The following is an 18,138-nucleotide window of genomic DNA, read 5'->3' as shown; positions in this document are numbered from 1 at the left end:
CCGTGTGGTGTTTTAGACAGTCTCAGGAATGCGGGAGGGGATTGCACTCGATGGAACTTTCTTGTCTGCACCAGAGAATTACTAGGGGATCGCCCACGTCATTGCTTCTGGTGCCAAGCTCAGTGCACCCACGAGAGGCTCCTCGTGTTCCTCTGTTTCACCCCAAGACCCTCAGTGTGCCATCTTCCCAAACTATTTCAGGGCCTCCCTGCAACTCCCGCAGCCTCCCTTTGCCAGGGGTGTGCCCTTTCATTCCAAGGTCCCCCATTCTCCCCTTCATGGCCAGGGCTCTGTGTGTGTCCCCGTTCTCACCACTCTACACCACCTGCATTCCTTCTTCCCCATGTCAGGTTTCCTCCTTCCTCCCCCAAGCCAGGGGCTCTGTCTATCCCCCCATACCCATCTTCTCCATGGTGGAGGCTCTGTGTGCACCCCCTTTCCTCTGTGCCCCCGTTCTTTCCTTTTCCCCCATACCAACGTCCTCCAATTTATCCCACAGCCAAGGGTTCTGTGTGGCCCCCATTCTGCCTTGTCAGGGATTGAGTTCATGCCCCATATTTGAGCATCTCTTAACCTAAATGTTCTTTAGTGGGTTTCTTAGCCTGCATGGTGTGGTCTTAAAGGCAATGTATAAGAAAAGATCTTTGCACTTCAGAGCAAGTACGATCAGGTGATTAGAACAGGGCAGATGATGTCAGGATACCTGAATTCTATTCCCAAATCTGCTCTAAAATCCCCGTGTAACGTTCAGCTTTAATACCTCCATTTGTAGATGAGAGTCTTGCCAGCAGAGATGTTTGAAGCAATGATATTTTGTAATGTTCTGTGAGAGCTCATGAAGGAAGATGAAAATAGTATTGTTGTTACATGTAAAATATTGCCTTAAAATAGAGTTAACCCGCAGAGCCGCTTCCACTGCACCTCAAGAAATTTACCTACATGTTCTGAGCCTCATTTTTCAAATCTGTAGCATCTTTTTGAGATAATAATACTAACCAGCCTGGATAGCAAATTTTACCTGTGGAAAATAAAAGCTCCTTTTAAAAAAAAAAAAAAAATTGTGAGATTGAGACTCAGAAGTTCAATTACTTTTCAGAGCAGTATGGTACAGTTGTTTAGAGCAGGATTGTAATCTTTCCTTGATACTGATTTGCTGTATGATCTTCGGCAAGTGACTTAACCTTGGTTCACTTTTGATCCTCAGTTTCGCCAGCTATGAAATGGGGACAATAACAATTAAATAAACTTTGTAAAGTATTAAGGCCAATCAGTGGAACTAGAACATAGGGCCTCCTTGGTTTCTGCCCTGTTTTTAATTCAGTGGTTCACATGGCTTTTGTGAGATGGAAGAGGAGAGACGATTCCACCTCACTGAAATTTTTGCAGGCCTCAACTTTGAAAATTCCCGCTATGCTTCCTGGTGAAACTGTCATGATTTCATAAGCACTTTGCATTTGTCTCATAACTCAACCCCCAACATTTTCAGTCTCCTGAAATTTCACTAATTCTGCGTTTCAGAGGACACACAATCATACAGAAAAATCTTGGGGAAAGTCTTGTTGCAGGTGTCTTTTGTCACCAGTTTTATCCATTCCTTAGCCAGACCCGAAGCAAAGCGCCAGTGTAATTAACAAGACATTTTGCCAGCAGAATCCTGTGGTGTTCCATTTTGACATCCTTTCTGAGATAACCCTTGGGAATGCCTTCTGCTTTTCATAGTTGCAACAGCATTGTTACCTTCCCACCCATTGGTTTGTTGCTCTTTGGTTTAGTTTGCTTCCTCAGAAATGGCTTTGTGGTATTAAAATGAGCCTCCGCCTCACTTCGATGTTTCCGTTTCAGCTTTCAGTGCTCCCTTGTTGTTTGTGCTGGCTTGTATGTGCAACCAGAAATCTTTAATTTCCCATTTCACAGCCTGTTGCCATTCTCACAGCTGGTACATATGGTACCTGAGGTACACTAGCATGGCCTGGCCTGTGAAACTGACAAAGTGGGAGGGAGCTGGGGGACAGGGGCAGGGCCTGGCTGAGAAATATTGCCTTTAAATGCTGATGAGCACAGACCCTGTGAGTGAATGCCCCCTGAATCGCAATGTCCCCTGTACTGAAAGACCATGCAGCGCTATTTAGGGTCAGATCCTCTGTATCTCTGAGATTCTGGGCCCTGCTGGAGTCCTGCCTGGCACAACTTAGAGTGGCCCTTCTAAATTATATGCAGGGTAGTTGTTGCTCTGTCCATCCTACTCTCCCTTGAATGGACCCTTAGAACATGTGCTAATTATTTATGCTAAACCGGGGTAGGCAATCTATGGCACAGGTGCCGAAGGCAGCACGCGAGCTGATTTTCAGCAGCATTCACATTGCCTGGGTCCTGGCCACCGGTCTGGGGGGCTCTGCATTTTAATTTAATTTTAAATGAAGTTTCTTAAACATTTTAAAAACCTTATTTACTTTACATACAACAGTAATTTAGTTATATATTATAGACTTCTAGAAAGAGACCTTCTAAAAACATTAAAATGTATTACTGGCATGTGAAGTCTTACATTAGAGGGAAAAAATGAAGACTCGGCACACCGCTTTTGAAAGGTTGCCGACCCCTGTGCTAAACAATCTGTTCCACCTTGTAGTTAGCTGTGACGCTCGGCATACCTTTCCCAGACCTGAAGAAGAGCTGTGTGTAAGCTCTAGCGCTTGTCTCTCTCACCAACAGAAGTTGGTCCAATAAAAGATATTACCTCACCCCCCTTATCTCCCTTCTGAATTATGGCAGCGTCGAACGGCTACCTATGGGCTTCCCTGATGGCCTCCAGCTAAGTGAGCTCTGGCTATGCCCATTCCCTTACTGACACACCTTCAACATGCACGTGACAGGTGCTTTATTTAACATTGGTAGCCTAAGCAATAAAATTCAACCACACTTTGAAATTGTACTGACACTGTGTAAACAGTACATTTTATAACCAGATACACCGGCTAAGGAACATAGTTAGTATTGCCTACACAGCCCTTACTCGTGTGAGGTGCTGAGCACTCACTCCTGTTGACTTCAGTGAGACTGAGAGCACTTAGCTGCTTGCAGGATGGGGCCCTTTCTGGGAACACCTATTCTTTCAGGCTGTGTGAGGCACTGGGGAAGTTTCAGGCAAGTTAATGGTATGTTGGCTATAGTACAATGAGATAATGACGTGGAAGGAGGGCTGAGGTCAGAGTTGCCAGCTGTGTACATCCAGGAACAGCCACGTGTCCTGTATTTAGAAAGATTTAGAAGTCCAAGATTCTGGCTTTTAACGCACTTTTAAAAAGCGAAGTAAGAACAATGAGTGAAATGTGATACGATGGCTGTGAATGCGCTAGCGTTGTTCTTCACATTTCCCACCATTGTACCGCCAAGTGGAGCCTACCAGGGACAGCGATGGGAAATGAGCTAGTGCAGGCTGGCCACTTGCATTTGAGCCACAACATCACCTAAACCTACTCAGCATTACGGCTGATCAGGGGCGGTTCCAGGCCCCAGCATGCCAAGCGCGTGCTTGGAGCGGCAAACCGCCGGGGGCGCTCTGCCATCTCCGCGAGGGTGGCAGGCAGGCTACCTTCAGCGGCTTGCCTGCAGGAGGTCTGCCACAGGCAAGCCACCGAACGCAGCCTGCCTGCCATGCTTGGGATGGCGAAATGCCTAGAGCCGCCCCTGCGGTTGATCTACACTGAAAAGTTATATTGGCATCACTGCATCTCACAGGGTTGTGAAGAATCCACCCCCCTGAGAGATTAGTTCAATCGACCTACCCCCAGGATGGACCGCGCCAGGTTGGTGGAGGAATTCTTCCATCAACCTAGGCCTGGTCTACACTATGCGTTTAAACCGAATTTAGCAGCGTTAAACCAATTTAACCCTGCACCTGTCCACACAACGAGGCCCTTTATATCGATATAGAGGGCTCTTTAAACCGGTTTCTGTACTCCTCCCCGACGAGAGGAGTAGCGCTGAAATCATCAGTATTGCCATGTTCGGATTCGAGTTAGTTGTGGCTGGAACAAATCGACAGTATTGGCCTCCGACGCGGTTTATCCCACAGTGCACCATTGTGACCGCTCTGGAAAGCAATCTGAAACTCGGATGCATGAAAACTGGCCAGGTAGACAGGAAAAACCCCGCAACTTTTGAATTTCTTTCCTGTTTGCCCAGCGTTGGAGCTCTGATCAGCACGGTGGCGATGTAGTCCCAAATCCAAAAGAGCTCCAGCATGGACCGTACGGGAGATATCTGGATCTGATCGCTGTATGGGGAGACAAATCTGTTCTATCAGAGGCTCCAGTTACAGAAGACGAAATGACAAAGCATTTGAAAAAATCTCCAGGCTATGATAGCAGAGGCCACCCGGGACAGCACAGTGCTGTGTGACAAGCGTAATGGAAAGCCAAGAATCAAATGGACGCTCATGGAGGGAGGGAGGGGGACTGAGGACTCCAGCTATCCCACAGTCCCCGCAGTCTCCGAAAAGCATTTGCATTCTTGGCTTGAGCTCCCAATGCCTGAAGGGTTCGAAAACACATTGTCCCGGCGGTCATGGTTCAGGAAATATGTCGTCAATTTACCCTTCTCCTCCCCCCGTGGAAAGAAAAGGGAAAAAAATCGTTTCTTGACCACTTTTCAATGTCACCTATGTCTACTGGGGATGCTGCTGGTAGACGGGGTGCTGCAGCGCTAAACAGCAGCATCCTCTCCCCTCCTTTCCCCTGGTGGCAGATGGTACAGTACAAATGACTGATAGCGTCCTCTCATCATCCCGTGAGTGCTCCTGGCTGGCCTCAGGTGAGGTCGGCCGGGGGCGTCTGGGCTAAAAATGGGAATGACTCCCGGTCATTCCTGGCAGATGGTACAAAATGCTGGGTAACCGTCCTCATCATAGCAACTGGAGCTGAGCTCCATCAGCCCCCTTCCTCCCTTCATGTCTAAAGAAAAGATTCTGTACTGCCTGGACTATCATAGCAGGGAGGCTGCGCTTCTCCCCCGACCTTTAATGTCCTGCTGGGACTATCATAGCAGTGGAGGCTGCCTCCCTCATTTTATCTCACTAAAATCAGTGTTTGTCATATTCCTGCATTCTTTATTACTTCATCACACAAATGGGGGACACTGCCACGGTAGCCAGGAGGGTTGGGGTGAGAGGGAAGCAATGGGTGGGTTGTTGCAGGGAACCCCCGTAGAATGGCATGCAGCTCATCATTTCTGTGCGGGATCTCTGGGGCCTGACCCGGAGCAGCTGTGCTTCTCTGGTTCTCTCTAGTACACTTGCCCCATATTCTAGGCAGATGACTCTATTTTTAGACAAAACATAAAGAAGGGAATGACCAGGGAGTCATTCCCATTTTTGTCCATGCCACCCGCCGACCTCAGCAGACCAGCCAGGAGCACCCATGACAGCAGCAGACAGTACAAATGCAACTGATAACCATCATCCTTGATCGCCAAAATTTACAATGGCAGCAGGACGTTGCAATAGGGATGGTAACCGTCTCTGCTACCTTGCAAAGGCAAATGAATGCTGCTGTGTAGCACTTGCAGTACCGCCTCTGTCAGCAGCATCCAGTACACATACGGTGACAGTGACAAAAGGCAAAACAGGCTCCATGTTGCCATGCGTATGGCGTCTGCCAGGGCAATCCAGGGAAAAAGGTGCGCGAAATGATTGTCTCTGCGTTGCTTTCACGGAGGAAGGATTGAGTGATGACATTTTACTCAGAATCACCCGCGACACTGTTTTTGCACCCATCAGGCACTGGGATCTCACCATGAATTCCAATGGGTGAGGGGAGACTCTGGACTATTGGGATAGCTACCGATTGGTACTGCACAGTTGTATGCGCTCCAAGAAATTCGAACGCTACGCCTCGGTACATGGGACGCCCCCCCGCCGAATTATTGTGCTTTGTGTGGCCGCGTGCACTCGACTTTATACAATCTGTTTTACAAAACCGGTTTATGTAAAATTGGAATAATCCTGTAGTGTAGACATACCCCTAGCTACTGCCTCTCAGGGAGGTGAATTATCTCTGCTTCAACTGTGCCGCTGTAGCATTTTAAGAGTAGACCTAGCCTGTCTGCATTAGCAGTCCTGCTGTTGCTAGCTTGGTTGGAGCTGCATCTGTCATAGTGTGATTGTGTGAAATCTGAAGAAAAATTCTAGACCACTAGGTTAAATTCATGCCTGGTGCCACTCCACTGAAGTCAATCAGCCACACCTGGGGTGAAGTTTAACCATGGTATCTAGTTTAACTTGATCTTTTAAGGTGGATTATAGGCAGGCTGCCTGGTGGCTGACTGAGATACTCACACCTGGCAGTGCACACAATGCTGTGTGGTGTATTTACAAAATGGGCACCTGACTTTTTTAAACTGAAAATCCAATGAAACTAACTAACTTTAGGATAACTGGATATCATGGATTTTCCACAAACATAAATAAAGTTTCTCCATGCATGTAAAGGAGGATCATATAACTTTAGTTTTTAACCCAAGAAAATACACTGTGCAGTTGTTCTGATGCGCAAAATCTTCTTGATTTGTATATGCAGTGTTGTTGTAGTGGTGTTTGTCCCAGGATATTATAGAGGCAAGGCAGGTGAGGTAATATCTTTTACTGGCCCAACTTCAGTTGGTGAGAGAGACACGCTTTCAAGCTTTTGGGTTTATGTAAGGTCCAAAGCATATATCTACCACCAACAGAAGTGGGTCTAATAAAAGATATATTACCTCCTGTCCTTCTCAATTTCTAGTCTAATGCTGCCATCTGCTGTCTGAAAGCTGTACTTTCACTGTGCTTGAATGATTACCCTCTGCTGTAGTTATGTATTACTTACTCCATAGTTACCCTTAGCAATATTAGAACTCAGCAATTCAAGGATTGGATTTGGGTGCATGAAGCAATAGGTTATACATAGCAAACAAGTCATAATGAATAATTTTGCTGATTAATTTTGCCACTTTCTCTCACACATATTGTCCTCAAACAGATAAGTGAAATGTTGAGAGGAAGGATGGTTTAATGGTTAGCCTGGGACTTGGGAGAACTGGGTTCAATCCCCTGCTCTACCAACTATCTGTGTGACTTTGACTAACTTACTTGGTCTCTCTGTGCCTCAGTTCCCCATCTGTGAAAGGAGGGTACTAGCACTTCCCTACTTCATAGAGGTGTTATGAAGAGAAATACATTAAAGATTGTGAGGTGCTAAGATACAGTGATGGATATGAGAGAGAGAGAGAGAGAGAGATTTTGCTTCTACTGTGTAAAGAGACTAACAGGGTTGTTTGTTTAATTTTTTTTTACAGTTTTACTTTCTTTCCTAAAATGAAGAATGTCAAGTCCAGTCTTCCTAGGTTTTGCAGGAAGGCTTCTTGACATTGGGGAAAACTCAGAAGATATGTATTATGAGCCTGGCATCTTTACTGAAGGATGAGGTTGCTGAATCTTTAACAAAGACAATATTTGTCCAAACTGTGTATTTTTCATTATAGTTAAATATAAATGCTAACAAGAACACCCAAATAGGAATAGTTTAAAACAATCTAACTAAACATCTCTTCCTCTTTCAATTGCACAACTTCAGTCTCTTGTGACCTCATAATTTCAGTAATTTTCTAGTCAGTTTAGAGTCTTCTAGGGTCTGAAATCCTTTTTTTCCTCTTAAAAACAAGAGGAACCCCCTTCCTCTACTATCCTCACTACCTTTCTTTTTTTAACAAGAAACCTTCCAGGCAGCTTGTGTGCATTGTAGAGACAAAAAGAGAGCACAAACCCATTTTTCCCTTTTTACTGATCACATTTTAAATACTCTTCTCATAAGCATTTGTGCCAGCAAATCTTATTTGTAGAAAGGGAACACAAACAGAGCATGAAGACAATGAAGGCAGATTCATTAACAACACCAAATGAATATTCCTGGGGAACTCTTTTTTTTCACTCACCAGCTGAAGTCAGAGCTGCTGTAATGTAATGGAAGAGGGTCAGGTTCCAGGAGGTGCCCCTCTCTGTTGTGAGGGGTATTTGAGACTGTAGTACAGGTTATGAGCCCAGGTTTTATACACACAAATACATCAGTATATAGACTGTGGTTATAAATCTATCTCACAATGACCGTCAAGTTCAGAATGTTACAAGCTTTCATAAAATGCCTTACTCTGCATTTTTTGTATACCCAATAACCTTATCTACAAAGAGTTGATTCAGTTGCCTACTCTTTGGGGTTCAGACCCCCTGTTCTCCCGCTGGATCCTGATTGTCACACTTCTGTTGGTTAAATACCAGGAGCTCAGGAGTGCAAGCTAGTGGTGAGGTTGCTAGTGGATAAATATAGGCTGCTCGGCATGTAAGACTGGCCACTGTGCAAACTCAGTAAAGATCTCTTTCCTACAACTCCGCCTGCTGCATTGCCAATGAAATAAGCTCTATCAAATGACAGGTAGTTTTTAAAACAAAGCTTTCATTGCCATCATATCTGATTTCCCTGCGACCCCGTAGTAGCAGCTCTCTGCCTTGTGACCAAATGTTTATACTAGCCTTATTGCTGTTGTATTTGAGTGCTTGGCCTCTTTTAAAGCAGGGCTTTGGACCTGTGCTCCGGCTCCGCTCCAGCGCCAGGCAAAAACCTGCAGTTCTATTGCTCCGGAGCTGCTCCGCACTCCAGCTCCGGGCTCTGCTCCAAAGCCCTGTTTTAAAGTTAAAATCGACCTCTGTTTCTCTCCTTTTCTCCAGTTGATTGCATGTTGGGCGTGGCTATTGTGGTATTGTTGCTTTTAGTAGGAGAATATCCTGGCCTATGCAGATGACCCTGAGAGTCTCCAACAAATGCTTGATATCACCAGCCAGACTGCCAACTCGATGGGACTGCGCTTCAGTGCTAGGAAGTGCGCGTCTCTGCATAGGTAGATTTTAAGTGATTATAAGTCAAAGCACAAGTCAGATTTGGTCAAATGAAATAAAAACAAAACGCGTTCTAAGCTGATCTTAACACTTTCAGTGTCCTTAAAAACTTAAGTGCTTCTCACCACAGGCTGGCTGGTTACTTTTCAGTCATGCTCTCCCCTTTGATCAGTATTTCAGTCGCTTGATGGTGGTGATGTCTGTAGATGTAGGTGGAAAAGAGCAAGCATAGCAAAATGTCTCTCCGTTTTATCATGTCCTTTCTTTCCTCTTGGCTTTGCCCCCCCCCGCCCCACTTTAGAGTCAGGTGAGCATTACCTCATCACAGTCCCAAACTGACCAAAGGAAGGGGGTGACTCCCTCGAGGGTCTAACAGATTCTCTTGTTGCTGCCTAAGCTAGTGTCCCTTGTTCCTGTGAGGCTGGGCAGAGTTTGTCCCATCCATGCCCTGAAGAGGTGTGAAATGCCTCTCTGTTCTTGGAGAGTTTTTGCATGGGCTTGCTTTAAGCCATGAGGATACATTTTTAGCCTCATAACTATATACATGAAATTATAACCTTACTATAACATCACTAGAACAGCAATGCTTAGCGCATTATGAGCTTTCCAAAGACACCCGACATGACAAAACTTTGCATTGGATACCACACAATCATTTTATAAAGATGAACATGGGGGTGTAGGGTGTTTCCCCGAGTTACAGAGCGTTGCAACAACCTACCCTAAATTCTCAATTACTGAGGGACAATGTTAACTCATTGCTATATTTGCTTTCCACATCCAACTCTCTGTATAACTTTTCATGAGTCATGTACCCGAATACTTGGATGCTAATATCTAAACTGTATTCTTAAATTTATTCACCTACATTTGGGTTATTGCTGATTATGCACTATCTGTATCTTATGACTTTGTACATACAAAGTTTGTTTTTAAATAATCCAAGCACTATACCCAGCTGTACTGACACTCTTAACCTGCGTACTATGCAATTGTTTTTACCATTAGCTTTAATACATTTTAAAAATCTGTTAACTATTGTGGAAAGTAAAATCAAAGAGTCGAGCTTTGCCCTTTATTGGGAAGATGCTGAGGTTTGCTGTCATTCTAATTTTGTAGGGAAATGAATTCTACAGCTTGAGATCACCCGTTATGAGAGCTGTCTCCTGTGCTCATGAGACTCTCATGCTTGTCATTTACACAGCTGTTTCTCCTGAGGAACGTAGCTGTCACAGGGTGTCCTGGCTTCAGAAGGAGAGGTGATCTCTCACAGGTAGCTTGGACCAGTCCCATGAAAGGCTTTGAATATCAAGTCCAAAACTTTGGATGTGAGTTGGCATTCAAGAGGGCCCCGTTGCAGAGAACTGAACACTATGGTGGTGTGCTTTTAGACCTTGTTTATGTTGATGGCAGCATATAGAGTACGCGTAGGTACATGGTGCAGTGAAAAGCAGGCTGCATCCACACTAGTGAGTAGCTACACATGGCAATGAAAGGCTGCCGGAGACTTTTCCTACTGCCTCTCCCACCAGAGCCTTTCCCCGCTGCCAGATCCTTTCCATGCAGCAGGGAAAGCTCCAGCAGTGGGGAGGCAGTGGGACATTACACTGCTAGAAACAACAGCGGAGCAGCATGTCTCGGGCATGTGGAGAGCCATGTATGATACAGACCCTACATTTCTGGCGTGTCTGTTCTCTACTCACCTAAACAGTGCCACTGTTTCTATGTGCTAGGGTGGCGTGCAGTGTATGTACTCTGTCTACTGCCATAAGCACAGGCATAGACCGAGTCCTGTGGGACGATGCTCCCTGTACCGATGGGAGCTTTTTCAGAGAGAGCAACGTCATTCCTAGGTATAATGTTCTTGAGTAATCAAAGCTGGAAGTCACAAATGCATGGATCGTTATAGCCAAACCTGAGTCTGATGACACGGGGGAGCAGCCTTCTGGCCAGCTGTTGATGGAACAGGGCATTTTATACCCTGTTATGTTGTGGTCAATGGCGTCGCCAGGTTTTAACAGCAGGGGGAGCAAGCAAACATAAAAAGGTGCCCCCCCTTGGCTGCTCCTCCGGCCATGCCCCCCAGCTCCTCCGGCCACGCTGTACCCCCTACTCCCCTTGGCTGGCTCCTCCAGCCACACTGCGGCCATGCTGCGCCCCCCTGACCACGCTGCCTCCCCCATGACTGTACAGGGAGGCTGGCAGAGGACGGAGGTACAAGGGGAGGTGAAGGGGAGGGAAAGGCAGGGGCACGGGATACATGGGAGGGGTACACAGGGTATGGAGCTTGGGGAGGGGTTACCAGGGATGGGAGTGGGCTGAAGTCCCCAGGGCTTTCTGTGCAGAGGGGGCTGGAGCTGCCCCTGGGACCGGGAGAGCCTGGGAGGGGCTCGCCTTGTGCAGCACCAGCCCAGCTCAGTGCTGCCCTACCTCTTGGAGGGTGGGGGAAGAAGGCAGCAAGCCCCGCCAGGTGCGGTCTGAGCGAGCTGCTTCCACGCTGGCCTGCCGCAGCCACCCGCCCCACGGCTCCTTCGGCCATGTTGCTGGCAGTGCTGGCCGACAGGCGCCATTTCTGCCCCGCGATCAGCTATCTCCCTCCTGCTGAGAGAGACAGCTGATCGGCGGGGGCGGGGCGAAAGCCGGGCAGGCCATTCAGAGCGGAGCCCGTGAGGTGCCGCTTTTTTAAAAAATGTGGGGAGGAGAAGCAGCTGCTTCTAATGCATCCCACTAGCTACGCTACTGGTTGTGGATACCTGAGCATCCTATTGAGTGAGGAGTCCAGGCAGACCCAGGTGCTGCGGCCTGATTTAATAATCAGAGAGCAGATGACCGTGATGGAGAGGGATAGTAGGGAATGCTCTTCAGAACATTTTCTTCTTCCCACCAGAGTTGTCTGGGTTCAGTTTCAGCCAGCTGTTCTTTGTCCAGGGTTTCTTGTCTCCCAGGCAATGAGCTGGAAGATAATGCTGTTTCCATGAAGAGGTAGGGTTAGGTATTGCCTTTGTGTTACTGGCATTTGAGTATGTGTTGACACATAGTCTCCCCCAGTGACTTCATGGAAACATTCAGTAAGGTAATAATCCTGAAGCTGGTCTGAAGGGGAGGAATAGTTGCTCATGATGGCCCTGTCAGAGGAAGATTAGGAGCTATTTCAACTTGATCCTTTTCACGACTATGTCTCTACAGAGGGACAGCCATATTTCACATTCTGTAGAATCAAATGCCATTGTGGTATACAGAGAATGCCAGTAACACTCTCTTGGTGGGGATAGGCTGACATCAGGTTAATTGTCCTTCCTTCATTGGTCTGTGCTTATTTGGAAATGGGTGTTAGTCCTGCACACCAGAAGATGGCAGACTTATGTAATCTTATCTTTAATTTATACAACTCTTTATCTTGCTTCCCTGCGTAGGTCCACAAGGTAAGTAACAGACTTGTCCTTTATGATTTCTAAGGATGTTGACTCACAGCTTTGGTTTCGCATTGCAGCAGGATGTACAATAACATTATTAAGGTTACAGTTAGCCTGACCCTTGCTGACAGAGACTGTCATGCGTTAAAAACCCTTTCAAATCCCTGTCAGTTCTTCTCTACTTCCACAGGTTCAATACAGATTTGGTACAGGTTAAATTACCAGGCACTGTTTTTATTAGAGATGGCCACAAATGAGAACACTGGTCATAATCCTCCTGAACTTTGGCGAGATTTTGATCTAGATCTGAATTTCAAAGCTTCAGGCCGCTTTGTATACAAAATCAAAATACTAATTATTGATTTAAAATCGGTTTGGATAGCAACTCTGTGTCTTCTCCACATTTCTAGTCCTTATGTTTAGTATTTGTGCATTTTCCTGTCCTTGGGCTCAGAAAGGGGACTGCATAGCTTGCAAACTCTTCAGCACAGGGGGCCAGTCTTACGTATAAGAAAATCGGAAAATCAGAGGAAATAGGGAAAGAATATAAACACATTATACCTGTTACTTCAGCTTTTCTTTAAAAGTCTTTTTCATGTTTCAGAGTCTGTACAGCTACCACAAGACAAAATAGACTAACAAGTCTAATGTAAACACAGAAAATGTTTGTTTCACTTGTTTGTCAATATTTCAGAGCAAATTGTTAAATGCATTTCACAGTGGATGTAATGTCCTGTTCCTATGACACTTTGTTTTTAAACATCAGGTCCCATTTGTAGAATATGAAACAATTCATAGCTGTATACATATTAAAAATCGGTACATGTTACTCCAGACTATTTAGTTGTGCATCAGAGGCCAAGATAGACATTGCTTTCTTGTCATTAGCTATTAGCTAAGTATTAATGAAACACATAGTTTTTATATTAGTCAATCATAAATATCAATGAAAGGGGACCACTTTGTTTCAGATACTTCTCCAATGATCCAGTAGGGTATGCCTTCAATGCAAAGTTAACTCAGGTGACTGGCACCTGGATCTGAGCCCCTTGATTAGCCTACCCCAGGTGTGAGCAGCCATACAGCAATGCCGGACTATATCCTCACTGGTGATGCGCTTTTCCGTGTGCACTGCTAGAACTTCTGGGGGCTTCCATGAACTTCCATGGTTCTTTGTTATTCAGTAAGCTGAGCTGCTCTGATTCTCCCCCACTGAATTGTGGGAGAACTTGTCTGCCCTTGTGGGAGCATGAGGAATTGTGGGAAGGCTTTGGAGGACTATAAATACACCTCTAACCCGATATAATGCGACCCAATATAACACGCTAAAGCAGTGCTCCAGGGAGGGGGGGCTGTGCATTTCAGCAGATCAAAGCAAGTTTGATATAACGCGGTTTCACCTATAACATGATAAGATTATTTTGGCTCCCGAGGACAGCGTTATATTGGAGTAGAGGTGTACTCAGGATTTTGCCTATATCCTCACTAACATGCTCCTTTTGCTGTGAAGATATATGTTATCGCCTAAGTGAAAGCAGCACACAGGTTTTAACCCATAACCCAAGCAGGGCCAGCTAGCGTGAACTGAAAGCATTACTCATTTCAGGTGAGTGGGTTTTGTGTGTGGGCTGGAGGGGAGATAGGGGCAACTCCGAGTCAGAGCCCAAATTAAGTCCTGCAGTAAAGTAATTTGAAAGAAATCCTTGTAGGCATTTTTCTCAATTGCTGTTTAAATTGTTTGGTGGAAAAAATGACCTGAACATATGTGGGTTTTGTTAGTGAAATTTCCAGGACCACATATATCATCTTCATGGCCTCCTAGAATAATTGTGCTATCTCACACCTCTGCTCTATGTGAATGAAAGTCCCTGGTTCTCACCTCGCAACAGGATTTGGTCTGTAACCCAGCTGATGCAATTTCAGCAGGGGCTCCAGGAAGCCCTATTGTATGTATTGATTTAAATGTAGCCTCTTACCTTCTGTGAATCACTTGACATTTGGAAAATACTTTAATCCTCTTGTGCCTGTCAAGAATCAACACTCCACTGGTTCTGAAGCGATGTCAGTCTGAGGCTGTTAGATTGTTGAATCTATGTATTCATGTTGGACTGCTGAGTAGTGAGCATGCACATTCAGTCAAAAAAAATTACACATAGAATCACAGAACTAGAAGGGACCTTGAGAGGTCATCTAGTCCAGTCAGAAGCGGCGCCAGTGTTTTTGGCGCCCTAGGCAGGGGTCCTTCCGCGCTCCCGGTCGTTGGCAGCAATTCTGCGGCGGGGGGAGGTCCTTCCGTGCTCTCGGTCTTCGGGGCACTGGAGCGAGTGAAGGACCTGCCGCAGAACTGACGACAACAACCCAGAGCGCGGAGGGACCCCCCGCCGCCAAATTGTCGCCTTCCCAAATCCTGGCGTCCTAGGCGACCACCTAGGTCACCTAAATGGAAGCGCCGGCCCTGAGTCCAGTCCCCTGCACTCATGGCAGAACTAGGTATTATCTAGACCATTCATGACAGGTATTTTTCTAACCTGCTCTTAAAAATCTCCAGTGATAGAGATTCCACAACCATCATGGATAAAGGCTGCTCAGTGCTGACTGTAGTCAAGGGCAAGTACGAACCCCATGTTAAAATTCTGTACACTTTTAATCTGGTGGAGTTAGACTATTCTCTCTATTCAGGTTCTAGATCCCACTCACCATCATGGCATCAAAGTGGCCCTGCAGACATTGTGTAACAACAGTGACGAACGTCTCTCAAGCGACGTCGTTCTCCATTCCTTCTTGATATGGAAAGCCCAGTTACTTGAGACTCTCCTTTAACCCACCAAGAAGGATAGAGATCTGCGTCACAGCTAGTGGGTCACATCTTAGAGTATCTGCTTTTTGTAACTCCCATGGAGCACCCCATGGAGCACTTCTATACTGTCCAAAAACACAGCATAGTTGATATAACTGCTGCAAAGCAGCTGCAAAACCTGCTTGGATTAGAAACTGTTCTGAGAAACTGTATTGTGTGGCAGGGATTCTTAGAAACTCTTAAAATTCTGCCAACAAAATGAAGGGAAGTTTGGGCTAAAACCCCTAAGCTGGATGGAGAGAGACCTAACCCATCAGAATAGCTGTCTACCTGACTGCATCAAACTGCAGGTATTTTCAAGACCCTTTCCTGAAATAGGATCTGTCTCCTTGGTCTTCCTGGAGGCTTCTCATCTTCACTACCCTGACCCAACCAGTCACACAGCAGCTCATTCAGATTACTAATGATAATACGAGGTAACAGATGTCCAGTAGCCATGCATTATCAGTTTGTACACTCCACTGTGTAATCTAGCACTGTCCCCACGCAGCTTTAGCACACACATGCTCTCTTAACAAAATTCCAAAACAAAACCCTCCCCTGCACACACTTCTCTCCCTGGGAGGAAGAGGAGAGAACAAACGTGACAGGTGTTTGTCACAACACAGATGCTACTGTGCACAGAATCTCTAGAGAATTTAGCTGTCAAACTCTAACAAACTATTGGGCATAGAGGAAATAAGTTTTTTCAAAGACTCACAGCTTGGCCAATTTTGGGTGAATTTTCACAGGAATGACTAAAAGTGACACCAATGTTGCTTTCTTGCCAAATTTCAATTCTCTGCTCCAAAGCAAGAGCGCACTAGAGCTTCTCAGTGAAACCATTGTAAGCACTTTTTTTAACCCGAGCAAAACAATATTTTTCTCTAATCTTATTCCTGGAAACAGATTAACCATTTAGCTGATATTTTCCAAAAAAAAAAAAAAATCAGGCAAACACTTGGCATGGAAAAGTTCAGGTTGAAATGTTTAAGTCTAGCAGTTATAAGCAACTGACAACAGGGTCTTATAATGGAAAGTGCTAATCAACCTTAACGACATATTTTGGGCACTATTGCTACACAAATAACATAGCACATAATATTTTTAGAAAGATTGTTATACATACATTTACACACTACAGGGAGAGCTTGTAGTGATCCTGGATTTTGGTTGCCTAACAAATTTCCATTGTTAAGGTTTCTTGCAACTTTTTTTTTCCCTGAGACACTCTCACACCACCATTATTTCTATCAGGCCTTTGATATCTGGCAGCCGGAATCACCTCCAGCTACGGAACTGCCTTTTCTTTGTTCCAACCAAATTCCATTAAGATTTAGCTCAGATACCAAGTTTTGAAAGTTGTTATTGCCTTCTCACGTGTTCCTCAGTAAAAATGTTGGCAGACTGCCAAAGTCACTAAACATTCTCATGTCATTCCCCAAGCAGCAGGAGCACACCTGGCACTGGAGACACCCGGGAGCTGCCTAAGCTCTATAGCAAGGGGAAGGGAGGGAGGAAAGGGAGCGAGGCTGGGATCCCTCCAACCTGAGGAGGGAACTGCAGCCAATGGGAGCTGCAGGGGAAGTGCCTGTGGATGGGCAGTGTGCTGAGCTGCCTGGCCTCGCCTCCACCTAGGAGCTGGCCACTTCCCAGGAACTGCCTAAGGTAAGCACCACCCAAAGCCCGCACCCCTCAACCTCACCTCCTCCCACATCCCAACTACTGCCCCAGCCCAGTGAAAATGAGCAAGTGAGTGACGGTGGGGGAGAGCAAGCGATGGAGTGAGTGGGGTGGAGCCTCGGAGAAGGGGCCAGGTAAAGGTGGGGCCTCATGCAGGGGATGGGGCAGAGGTGGGGCAAGGATGTTTGGTTCCATGCAGTTTAGAAAGTTGGCAACCCTAATCCCCATCCTTTCTAGAAAAACAACCTCTTCCTGCTGCCATCTTACTCCTTTTAGATGGGGTAGTACTGCAGTTTGTGCGTCAGTGCTGAAGGTTCAGGTTTCAAAACTTGCGGATGATGGGGTGAGGGGGAGTTGTACATAATAATGTTTGTTTTTCTTCACCATAAATCTGGCCTTTCTTAACTTCTGAGTGCCTGACTTTGCAACCTCAATAACATTGTTTGAACAGTTTTTGTGTTTAATATCAGCCCATACTGCCACCATTTATTAGAAAATGTAATGTGCCTTAACTGATTTTTAATTGATATAGCTGGGTTAGTATTTATTTATCACTACACAATGCATATTCTGGACCCACTGAAATGCAAACTGATTCCAAGATCAAAACTGCTGACTGTAGACATTTGCTACCTGTCACAGGGGAAAGTAATATAGCCAGAATCCCCTTATGCCTACCAAAGGAAAAGTTAGCTTCCTTTGAACCAAACAATAAAATGCAGCCATAATGTAAACTGCATGAAATAATAAACTGTTACCATATATGTTACCTTATATTGTAATTTTGCACATTCATTACAGTAGGAGTGAATTGCTCCCATACCAGTTACCAGCAAAATATTTCCCAAGGATTTCCCCTCGGAAAGTATCTGTGTTGGGGCTTGTGCCTGCATATATACATGCACACACATATAACAATTTATAATATGGGGAGAGGAGCACACGGGACTGGGCTTTTTCTCCTAACCATGGTTTTACTTTTGTGGAATGCTGCTGCAGAGTGCTCTTTTCATTGCAATGTACCAGCCCGGAGCAGCGAAGCGAGAGGATGCTGCTAATTTAGCCTAAACGGCTGCTATTATTCTGTATACCAGTAGAGCTCACATTTATGTCATTCCTTGTGATACTCTGTAAGGAAAGGATAATCAGGTTGTTTCCTAGTTAGAAATGGCTTTTTGCTATGTTGAGGTGCAATGGGGAAGGGTCTGAACATTTCCCTCCTTAAATATCATTTTCTTTTGAACTAATTTCTTATGCTTGTGTGACTGGGGTCCCAGTGGGGGCCA

Source organism: Chelonoidis abingdonii, chromosome 7, assembly GCF_003597395.2.
Source record: "Chelonoidis abingdonii isolate Lonesome George chromosome 7, CheloAbing_2.0, whole genome shotgun sequence".
Classification (NCBI taxonomy): Eukaryota; Metazoa; Chordata; order Testudines; family Testudinidae; genus Chelonoidis; species Chelonoidis abingdonii.
This window is presented reverse-complemented; position numbering follows the sequence as displayed.